Raw genomic sequence first — 12,164 nt, forward strand, 5'->3', positions numbered from 1 at the left:
GAAGAGATTAAAGAAATTAGTGTCAAAGGGGACAAGGGGACCAAGTATCAGGATTAGGATGCGATCATAGCTAGTCCGAATCCCATTCAGTGAAGAAAAGAAGAAGGAAGTTCATGAAGAGATAACTATAGTATCACACCAGAAGGATGATGAGAGGAAAAAAATCAGGTACTACTATAAGCCTGATGAATGCAACTGGGATTTTTTGAAGAACAGGAAAATCAAGAAGAAGGAGAAGACTCTTTTGAAGTTGTTAAACGAGTGTATTCCTAATATTTCTGATTTTAGCATACGCTTAGTTGATAGTGAAGGAACCTTTGCTTGAAGGAACCTTTGTTCGCAACTTTAGAATATCTCATCATGTAGCGGCAAAGCTCACACCAGATAAGAACAGATGGGTCTCAAATTTTTGCAATAAGAAATTTTATCAGTAAGTTTAGTAATTCTCATTTATGTTTGGCTGCATATTACCTGTGATATTTTATCCATTCATGTTAATGTTTGTGTATAAATATTAATATTTCCCGATATATGTTAACTTATGGACAGTTATGTTAACTTTTGCTTGTACATGTTACCTTTCACTGTTACATGTGCACGTTTATCAGCAACTTTAACATTTGTATCTTACTATTATATCTTAGGTTATGTATTATTGTCAATACGTTAAACAGTAGTATTGACTCTTTGGAGCTTCTTTGCCTACTTCGTGGAGGTCGTATTAATGACCATGCAAGTTTAATATGTTAAATATATGCATATCTATTTTTTTTATGTTGTGTTGTTATGCAATTTAATTTTTATCTCTTGCATGGTAAATTTATAGTCATAGAAGCTTTGATTGATAGAATAAGCATATGGTTAGAGAGACCAAAAATTACCTCGCTGAGTAAGAATTATGGGGCCGTATCAACTTACTTTTGCGTAAGCACTAGTTTCAAACCCATAACCATCTTTACATCTTTTTTATAATTGGCATAACATTATCTTCTTGGCAATACAACATAGTCTTTATGCAAAGACTCCTGATTTTTCACATCTGTACACTTCGTTTATACAAAAACATATTGCTGCGGGCAAGAGTATACTCCTTATCCCCCTGGTGTGTCAGGATCACTAGCATGTTGTTGAAGTCAGATTGGATGAGGATGTTGTTAAGTATTATAGCTCGGATGCCCACAGTGCGTATATTAAACCAGTGAATAAAGTAATTAATTTCATGGATCATATGAAGTCTGGATTTGATCCCAGAATGGTTGGAGAAAGTACAAATATGAAGTCGTCCCATGCGAGCAACAATCTGGAATGTTAGTATTTCATGAATTTAATCTTTTTTATTTTATCCAATATTATATATCTAACTAGCTTGCTACTTTATATCATGCAGTTTTGATTGTGAAATTTTCGTTCCCTTATATATGACTGTTATAATATGTGGGGTTGATACGATTCAAGTAAGTACTCCGATGATGAGTCTGATGTCATCTGTGCCAGGTTTGCAGCTGAACTTCTAATAGAAGTATAGAAACAGAAAAATCAAGCAGAGATATTAGATAAGGATGAGAGAAAGTTGTTCTAAAAATTAATTGATTGAACAGAAAAGAATGGGAACAAAACTTGTGTGCATGTTTATATTGTGTATATTAATTTAGTTGTGTAAACAGTTGGTGTGGATGAGATAAACTTCACAACAAGCTTAACCTTTCTTGTTGTTATTGTATTTTTTGCATTTTACCACCATATATCTACGTTTTTTATACAACATATATTAAACATGTTTCAATGAAAAAAAACTACATGTTCACCTGAATGTAAATGTTATTATATTTAGCTGAAAGTTAACATGTTTAACTGAAAGTTATCGTGTATAGTTTAGAGATATGTTAACAGGAAACACAAACAGAAAACCTCATCTAAATAAGTACATTAGGCAAAACTTCTTACATTCTTGCAGCTGATATTACTTGAATACACAATATGATTATTCCTATAACTTCACAGATTACGAAAGTCTTCCCACAATATCAATTTTTTAGAAGCATATTATCATTTTATTTTCCTTTCTGACTTTTTCTTCATCATAAATTAAAGTTTTGTCTTGATACAAAATATATTTAGCTGAAAGTTAACATATAAAGATGAAAGTTAACATGTTCAGCTAAGAGTTAACATGTTCCAATGAAAGGTAACATGATTCGTGTTACAGTCAACATGTTCGGCTCAATATTAACATATACAGATGAAAGTTAACATCTGCAGCTGAGAGTTAACGTGTTCAATTGTAAGTTAACATGATCATGTTAAAGTAAACATTTTAATATCAAAGTTAACATATTTACCTGAGAGTTAACGTGTTCAAGTGAAAGTTAACATGATCCTGTTAAAGTCAAAATTTTCGGCTGATAGTTAACCTTTTCAGCTAAAAGTTTTTTAGCTGAAAGTTACTATAGTACCGAGATAATTAATATGAAACACAAACAGAATACCTCAGCTAAAAAAGTACATTACACAAAACTTCTTACATCCTTGCAGCTGATATTACTTGAATAGACAATATGATTAGTCTAACAACTTTACAGATTACAAAATTCTTTCATAATATACTGCAAAATTCTGGATAACCTATATTTCTCTAACAAAAGTATTGTTGTAAGAAACAGTCCACACTAATCACTGATTGGCTTATTGCAAGTTGTTCGATTGTGACCCTCAACTTTGAATCGAGAGCATTTCACTGGATGTTTGTAAATGGTTCTGTTGTTTATGCGTCTAGTTCTATTTCTTCCTCTCCTCTTAGTGGTAATTAGTGGTAATATCTGGATTTCATCTCTTGGCACACTTCGCTTCTCAAAATCTGGTATGGGATAAAGGGTTTCGTCGTAGCTCTTCTTAAACGTTTTTACGAACATAAACCAATCACAATATTGATATACATCTTTTTTCATATAAATAATGACTGCACAAGCATGCACACAAGGAATACGTGTTACGTCCCAAACTCAGCAAGCGTATGTCCTCTTCTCCAAATCAATGTGAATAGTTCTATATGATTGCACTTTGAATATATCATCTCTAGATTGCTTAATCTCTAAAATATATCTTTTTTTCATATTTTTTCTAACAATCTGTTCAGCTTTAGGACAAAGATAATCACTCCACTTATTAGCCATTATGCGTATGTTGTTCATGCTAACCATAATTTGTTTTTGGATATGCTCCATCATTCGTAGTATATGTAACAGTCGAGCTTCACGTATCCAGCTGTTAAAGGATTCTGCGACATTAGAGGTCACATGACCATATCTGCAAACATCAAAATAATAAAAAATATGATGCATAGAATATATAATAAAATTAACACATAACTACAAAACTTAACCATTAAGAGTGAAAGTTAATATAGAAACCCAAAACCTAACACATAATGATGAAAGTTAACATCTACTAGCTATAGTTAACCTATACAAAAGAAACTTAACATATATGCGAGAGAGTTAATATCTACTGCAAAACATCATAATGATTGAATACAGTACCTAATGCTAGGGAAGAATGCATTTGCTCACTACTCTGGTGAGTAATTAACTGTAATCTTATATGCAGCTGGAGACATCTTATAAATTTCCTTCATGTAGTCATTCCATTCCGCTATAGTGTATTTATAGCAAGCAGATTGGAGCAATTTCCCCAAAACTTACGTGTCCTTTACCTTCATTCCCAAATCCTTTAGCTTTGATCTAAAATTTTCAACCAGGTGTAGAACACATAACATCCCAAATCCTTTTGCACATGTATATGTTAGCTGTCACCGTGGGATGTTATTAGTAGCTAGCAGTTATTCATGAAACATAACATCCCACGGTGACAGCTAACATATATCAATAAAACTTAACATGAAACGTCTAAGGTTAATATATTACATGATAAATTAATAACTAACATTGTACTATAAGCAGCTACTAATAAAATTTGTATATTTAATAAAAGAATTATAAAATTTACCATCTTAATTGATCATAAGACTCATAACTAACACCATACTATCCTCTTGTGCTCTTTCTTTGCCCAACCATATCTTACAATATTCAACTCTTAATCCATATCAAGTGAGGAACTCCTTTTGCACATCAATTGGGCGGATTTCGGGCCGAACTTTTAATACAGGTCGCAATTAGTCTGCTATGAATTTGTCAGATGTCCGTGATTGCCCTGACAAGTTACTATTCTGTCCGCAACTATGTTCATTCACAAACCTTTTGATTTCAACTTTTTTTTCATTTCTAATAAGAGAGGCAAACAACATCCAAGGGCATCCATATGTCTCCTTATATTGACAATAAACTCGGATATGTTTGGGTTCATTCTTTACAAATTCATAGTCAAACTTTTTCACCATAGAATAGTATTGTAAAGCTAGTCTCAATTCATTTATAGTTTCAAATTGTTGCTGTAGGTGTAAATTTTGATCTCCCGAAAACAGGGAGCTTCGTTTGTATTGATAAGAATGCTTATTACAAACTAATAAATCAAATGTTTACAACAGAAGCGGAGGGAAGGCCCTCCTTGTTTAACGTGGGTTCCTCGGTGGCGATAGGACGCCTCGCTCGGTGCTCGTGCCGAGTCTGCTTCCCTTGGACGATCCGATCGAAGTTGCAGCTGGAGCTTCAGTACGCAGTAGAAGGTCCGATGTAAGTGGGTTCAAGTCTACCCGAGAGCCTCAAGTCGGAGAGTTCCGACGAGTCTCTTCAAATGAGGGGAGCCTTTGGCAAAAGTCCAAGTTCAACCTTTGGGAGATTGGCCAGCAGAATATGCAACAGCCAATCCCCCTTCTTCATGCTGCTGAAGATGGGTTTTAGTAGGCAAAGGATGACATGGGCCATCCCTTGATTCATGGGATTTGACCATGTGAGGGAGACAGCTTGACTACTCCTTTAATTATAGGATGTGACCACACGTTGTTCGGAGACGTCCTGCTGTTCATTCGTATCGTCAATGGTCATTCGAAGAGCTGTGCTCTGCATCACGCTACATAGGAGTGGGAAAGCCCCTCCTCGTATGCGTGACAACGGCTGTCAGATGCTTGCGTGGATCTGACCAACCACCGAGCGTTGGCGGCTCTCGTCCCTTCACCTGGACAACTGAGGTGAGCCGCATTTATGAGGGTGCAGGCTGTTTCGGCGCCTGTCCGCTCATTCGTACTGTGGACGGCCATCTGACGGGCCTGGAGTATTGTGCCCTCTCCCTTGATTTGTGGGATTTGACCACTGATGTAACTGTTCCCATACTCCAAGTGGGCAGTTGACAGTGAGCTGGCGAGTCTGCAGCTTGGGTCTGCAGGCGAGCTTAGGACTGCAGGCAGACTTGGGTCTACAGGCGAGCTTGCAGGCGAGCTGAGTCTGCAGGCGAGTTTGGGACTGCAGGCAGACTTGGGGTCTGCAGGCGGATTTGAGACTGCAGGCGAATTTCGAGCTGCAGGCGAGCAGGCAGACTTGGGTCTGCAGGCGGATTTGGGACTGCAGGCGAATTTGAGCTGCAGGCGAGCTCCTGAGCATGGATTGAAGAATAGGCCGTAACTTTCAAACCGTAAGTCGGAATTGGACGAATTATATATGAAAATCGCCTATCTCGACGAGATGGAGCCATCCGAACCAGGCCGAAGGCTTCGGTTCGCTTCCTCCGTTTTGCCAAATTCCTTACGGTTTGGGAGATATCTGCGTTTTCCCCTTTTTCGCTATTTCGGGTGAGGTTTTAGCAGTTTTGTTCTGAACTTCTCTGATAAGGATTTAAAGGCAATTTTTATTGCCTACAAAACCCCCTCCAAAGTTTTCAGACCTGAATCAGGCCGCATGGGGTCTGGAACACTTTGGATATGAAGTCCCGTAAAGTGATCCCTGCTCTTCACTCGCAGCTGATGATCGCCTTCTAGGATTTTGAGCAAACCCTCAGCTATCAACGGACTTGATTTGTCTTTACCAACTGCCGTTTGAGTTGGACTAGCCATGCTCTTGCCCTTAGCATGGTAAGTTGTCGAGGAGTCTCTCTTAGGCTCAATGCTAAAATTTCTCCTCTATCCTTAGCCTTTCGAGGCATTTGGATTAAGAGTGTAGGGAGCAGTTTAGACTCATGCACCAGTTGGAGTATAAGGGGGCAGTTTAGACTCATGCACCAGTCGGAGTATAAGGGAACAGTTTAGCCTCATGCACCGGTTGGAGGATAAGGGGGAAACTTGTCTTCTCTTAGGGCAAAGATGAAGACGAACCCTGATTTGTCTTCTCTTGGGGCAAAGACGAACCCTGAAATAGCAGCACATCGCATAGTAGGCCACTATCAAACAACAACGCCTTTTATGGGAAAGACGGTGCTGGGAGAATCAAATCGTTCAGGGACGTATGAGTATGACGACTGATCGGACAACGTCATTTGCGGGAATGACGGTGTCGGCTATCAGAGGTAATCGTTAACATGATAGGGATTGCCGCGATCGGAGCGACTTTGAGGACCTACCATCCTTTTGAAGAGGATTGGTAAGTTGATTTTGTCAGAGGTGACCGTTAACATGACAGTGGGAGTTTATTGCGATTTGAGCAACTCTATGGACCTACCATCCTATTGAAGAGGACTGGTAAGTTGATTTGTCAGAGGTAACTGTTAACGTGACAGTGGGGGTCCCGCCATCCTATTGAAGAGGATTGGCGGGGGATTGTGGCTTTGGTCCTAACTATCTGAAGGTTTGACCAAGTGGGAGTTTGATGCAGCCCACCTGAACTGCTAGTCTCGCCTGTTTTGAGCGGTTCGCCACAAATGGAAACCTGGCTCAAGAAGTGGGGCTCGACTAACTGTTAGGCTCGCCTGATTTGAGCGGTTCGCCCGAAACTAGGAACCTGGCTCAAAGAGATGGAGCTCGCCTAAACTGTTAGGCTCGCCTGATTTGAACGGTTCGCCAAAAATAGGAAACTGGCTCAAGAAGCGGAGCTCGCCTAAACTGTTAGGCTCGCATGATTTGAGCGGTTCGCCGAAACTGGGAACCTGGCTCAAAGAGATGGGGCTCGCCTAAGCTGTTAAGCTCGCCTGATTTGAGCGGTTCGCCGAAACTGGGAACCTGGCTCAAAGAGATGAGCTCGCCTCAACTGTTAAGCTCGCCTGATTTGAGCGGTTCGCCGAAACTGGGAACCTGGCTCAAAGAGATGAGCTCGCCTCAACTGTTAAGCTCGCCTGATTTGAGCGGTTCGCCGAAACTGGGAACCTGGCTCAAAGAGATGAGCTCGCCTCAACTGTTAAGCTCGCCTGATTTGAGCGGTTCGCCGAAACTGGGAACCTGGCTCAAAGAGATGAGCTCGCCTCAACTGTTAAGCTCGCCTGATTTGAGCGGTTCGCCGAAACTGGGAACCTGGCTCAAAGAGATGAGCTCGCCTCAACTGTTAAGCTCGCCTGATTTGAGCGGTTCGCCGAAACTGGGAACCTGGCTCAAAGAGATGAGCTCGCCTCAACTGTTAAGCTCGCCTGATTTGAGCGGTTCGCCGAAACTGGGAACCTGGCTCAAAGAGATGAGCTCGCCTCAACTGTTAAGCTCGCCTGATTTGAGCGGTTCGCCGAAACTGGGAACCTGGCTCAAAGAGATGAGCTCGCCTCAACTGTTAAGCTCGCCTGATTTGAGCGGTTCGCCGAAACTGGGAACCTGGCTCAAAGAGATGAGCTCGCCTCAACTGTTAAGCTCGCCTGATTTGAGCGGTTCGCCGAAACTGGGAACCTGGCTCAAAGAGATGAGCTCGCCTCAACTGTTAAGCTCGCCTGATTTGAGCGGTTCGCCGAAACTGGGAACCTGGCTCAAAGAGATGAGCTCGCCTCAACTGTTAAGCTCGCCTGATTTGAGCGGTTCGCCGAAACTGGGAACCTGGCTCAAAGAGATGAGCTCGCCTCAACTGTTAAGCTCGCCTGATTTGAGCGGTTCGCCGAAACTGGGAACCTGGCTCAAAGAGATGAGCTCGCCTCAACTGTTAAGCTCGCCTGATTTGAGCGGTTCGCCGAAACTGGGAACCTGGCTCAAAGAGATGAGCTCGCCTCAACTGTTAAGCTCGCCTGATTTGAGCGGTTCGCCGAAACTGGGAACCTGGCTCAAAGAGATGAGCTCGCCTCAACTGTTAAGCTCGCCTGATTTGAGCGGTTCGCCGAAACTGGGAACCTGGCTCAAAGAGATGAGCTCGCCTCAACTGTTAAGCTCGCCTGATTTGAGCGGTTCGCCGAAACTGGGAACCTGGCTCAAAGAGATGAGCTCGCCTCAACTGTTAAGCTCGCCTGATTTGAGCGGTTCGCCGAAACTGGGAACCTGGCTCAAAGAGATGAGCTCGCCTCAACTGTTAAGCTCGCCTGATTTGAGCGGTTCGCCGAAACTGGGAACCTGGCTCAAAGAGATGAGCTCGCCTCAACTGTTAAGCTCGCCTGATTTGAGCGGTTCGCCGAAACTGGGAACCTGGCTCAAAGAGATGAGCTCGCCTCAACTGTTAAGCTCGCCTGATTTGAGCGGTTCGCCGAAACTGGGAACCTGGCTCAAAGAGATGAGCTCGCCTCAACTGTTAAGCTCGCCTGATTTGAGCGGTTCGCCGAAACTGGGAACCTGGCTCAAAGAGATGAGCTCGCCTCAACTGTTAAGCTCGCCTGATTTGAGCGGTTCGCCGAAACTGGGAACCTGGCTCAAAGAGATGAGCTCGCCTCAACTGTTAAGCTCGCCTGATTTGAGCGGTTCGCCGAAACTGGGAACCTGGCTCAAAGAGATGAGCTCGCCTCAACTGTTAAGCTCGCCTGATTTGAGCGGTTCGCCGAAACTGGGAACCTGGCTCAAAGAGATGAGCTCGCCTCAACTGTTAAGCTCGCCTGATTTGAGCGGTTCGCCGAAACTGGGAACCTGGCTCAAAGAGATGAGCTCGCCTCAACTGTTAAGCTCGCCTGATTTGAGCGGTTCGCCGAAACTGGGAACCTGGCTCAAAGAGATGAGCTCGCCTCAACTGTTAAGCTCGCCTGATTTGAGCGGTTCGCCGAAACTGGGAACCTGGCTCAAAGACGCCTTTCTGGCGATCTTGGGCCGTCAGGCGAGCTTGGTGAAGTTCGCTTGTTTGACGAAGCCCTCTTAAACTGCAGAGTTCGCCAGGTGCTCTTGGTTCGCCAAAATTGAGCACCTTGCTCACAGAGTGGGGCTCGCCTAAACTGCTAGGCTCGCCTGATTTGAGCGGTTCGCCAAAAATAGAAACTTGGCTCAAGAGGTTGGGCTCGCCTAAACTGCTAGGCTTGCCCGATTTAAGCGGTTTGCCAAAATCGGGAACCTGGCTCAAAGAGATGGGCTCGCCTAAACTGCTAGGCTCGCCTAATTTGAGCGGTTCGCCAAAAATGGGAACCTGGCTCAAAATGTTGATCCCCCCCAAGCCTGAATAATAATTCAGGCTGTCATGGGGGATGAGGGATTGCGCCTCGAGATGAGCGAGAGCTTTTCGTCGCCGCTGTTTGGATCTTTTTAAACGAGGAGCGTTCATGTCGACGGCGGAGGCGTAGTCTGCGTCGACACGAATGGTTGATTCCTTTTGCACAGGGGTTTGCGAGGATCGACGACTCTGCAACCATCGCGAGATGTATTGCTGCGAGAAGAGGACGATTGTAAGTACCCTTCGAATTTGATCACAAGGGACTCAACAGTAGTCCCTGCAGCAACTTCGTCAGACTGCGCCACCACCAATTCATCTGAATGAACGGATTCTCCCACTGTGGTCGCCATCTTCTGTAGGGTGAAAATTTGATTCTTCCGAAGAAAGGAGTTTCGTTTGTATTTATAAGAAAGCTTATTACAAACTAACAAATCAAATGTTTACAACAGAAGCAGAGGGAAGGCCCTCTTTGTTTTGTGTGGGGACTTTAGGTGGCGATAGGATGCCTCGCTCGGTGCTCGTGCCGAGTCTGCTTCCCTTGGACGATCCGATCGAAGTTGCTGCCGGAGCTTCGGTTCTCAAATGAGGGAGCCTTTGGCAAAGGTCCAGGTTCAACCTTTGGGAGATTAGCCAGCAGAATATGCAACGGCCAATCCCCCTTCTTCATGCTGCTGAAGATGGGTTTTAACAGGCAAGGGATGGCATGGGCTATCCCTTGATTCATGGGATTTGACCACTAATAGAGGTGAGGGAGATAGCTTGACTGCTCCTTGAATTATGGGATGTGACCACACGTTGTTCGGAGACGTCCTGCTGTTCATTCGTACCGTCAATGGTCATTCGAAGAGCTGTGCTCTGCATCACGCTACATAGGAGTGGGAAAGCCCCTCCTCGTATGCGTGACAACGGCTGTCAGATGCTTGCGTGGATCTGACCAACCACCGAGCGTTGGCGGCTCTCGTCCCTTCACCTGGACAACTGAGGTGAGCCGCATTTATGAGGGTGCAGGCTGTTTCGGCGCCTGTCCGCTCATTCGTACTGTGGACGGCCATCTGACGGGTGAGGAGCGCCATGCTTTCTCCCTTGATTTGTGGGATTTGACCACTGATGTAACTGTTCCCATACTCCAAGTGGGCAGTTGACAGTGAGCTGGCGAGTCTGCAGCTTGGGTCTGCAGGCGAGCTTGCAGGCGAACTGGGTCTGCAGGTGAGTTTGGGACTGCAGGCGGACTTGGGTCTGCAGGCGAGCTAGCAGGCGAACTGGGTTTGCAGGCGAGCTCAGGTGCGCAGGCAGACTTGGGTCTGCAGGCGGATTTGGGATGCAGGCGAATTTCGAGTTGCAGGCGATCAGGCAGACTTGGGTCTGCAGGCGGATTTGAGACTGCAGGCAGAGCTGGGGATTGCAGGCAGACTTGGGTCTGCAGGCGGATTTGCAACTGCAGGCGAAGCTGGGGACTGCAAACGAACCTGGGTCTGCAGGCGATCTTCAAGCCGTTAGGCGAGCTCTATAGCATGGATCGAAGAATAGGCCGTAACTTTCAAACCGTAAGTCGGAATTGGACGAATTATATGTGAAAATCGCCTATCTCGACGAGATGGAGCCATCCGAACCTAGCCGAAGGCTACGGTTCGCTTCCTCCGTTTCGCCAAATTCCTTACGGTTTGGGAGATATCCGCGTTTTCCCCTTTTTCTGCTATTTCGGGCGAGTTTTTAGCAGTTTTGTTCTGAACTTCTCTGATAAGGATTAAAGGCAATTTTTATTGCCTACAGTTGCCCCTTATTAGTTAATGATGTGTGCCACCATTGAGGAATGATGGAAGTGTTGTTGAGAATATCATCGGTTCTGATTACATTCTCACCAGACGGGCAATCATTTTGGATTCTCTCTGAATTAGAAGTATTTCCTGAAGGAAGATGACTATATTCTGCATTCAAAGAGACATCACTGCTGTACAAATTAATGAACCAGTAAGATATCATATTCAACTAAAGTATAGTATTATCTTCTGATATTTTAAATTAACAGCTTCTTATGTAAACTAACAGGTAACTATGAGCGTTAACTGACTAGGAGTAAAATTAACATGTTTTAGTAAACATAGAGCAGTGGAATTTAACAGATTATACGCATAGTTAACACACTACGAGGAAAGTTAACAACTTTATGAAAAACCTAACATGTTCACGTGAAAGTTAACATGTTCGTGTAAAAGTTAACATATCTCGTTGAAACTTAACATTATATAAATAAGAAGAGTTAACATCTAACCATTAGAGATAGCAACTATGTTTTTTGTCTGTGTATTGAAATCTGAAATCACAAAGTTTACATCACACAAAACCCAGTTTTAAAAAGAGTTCATTGATTACTTACATTTCAGTAAGAACTTTCTGATTTTTTTCAGAAGTACAACCCTCTATATTAACAACAACTTGCATGTTAATCTTCATACAACTAGTATTTCGATTGTGCTCTAACATGCACTTCAAATCATCTTAATTATCAACTGAAGAACTCAATATATATATATATGAAAGTTAAAGCATCTTGAGGTACTTTTAGTCATTCAGACATATTAAATTTTAGTTCAAAAAACTTGTTGTAGAACTTAGCGTCAAGAATATAGCCTTCTCGCCTAACGACACCATGCAAATCAAGTCTTTCGCGGCCATTGGTGGTTGTTGAAAGTTATGAGGATAGTTATGAGGAGTAATTGAGGGAATTTTTAGCGCTAAGTGGTTGTTGAAAGTTGA

Source organism: Asparagus officinalis, chromosome 1, assembly GCF_001876935.1.
Source record: "Asparagus officinalis chromosome 1, Aspof.V1, whole genome shotgun sequence".
In the NCBI taxonomy this organism is placed as follows: Eukaryota; Viridiplantae; Streptophyta; class Magnoliopsida; order Asparagales; family Asparagaceae; genus Asparagus; species Asparagus officinalis.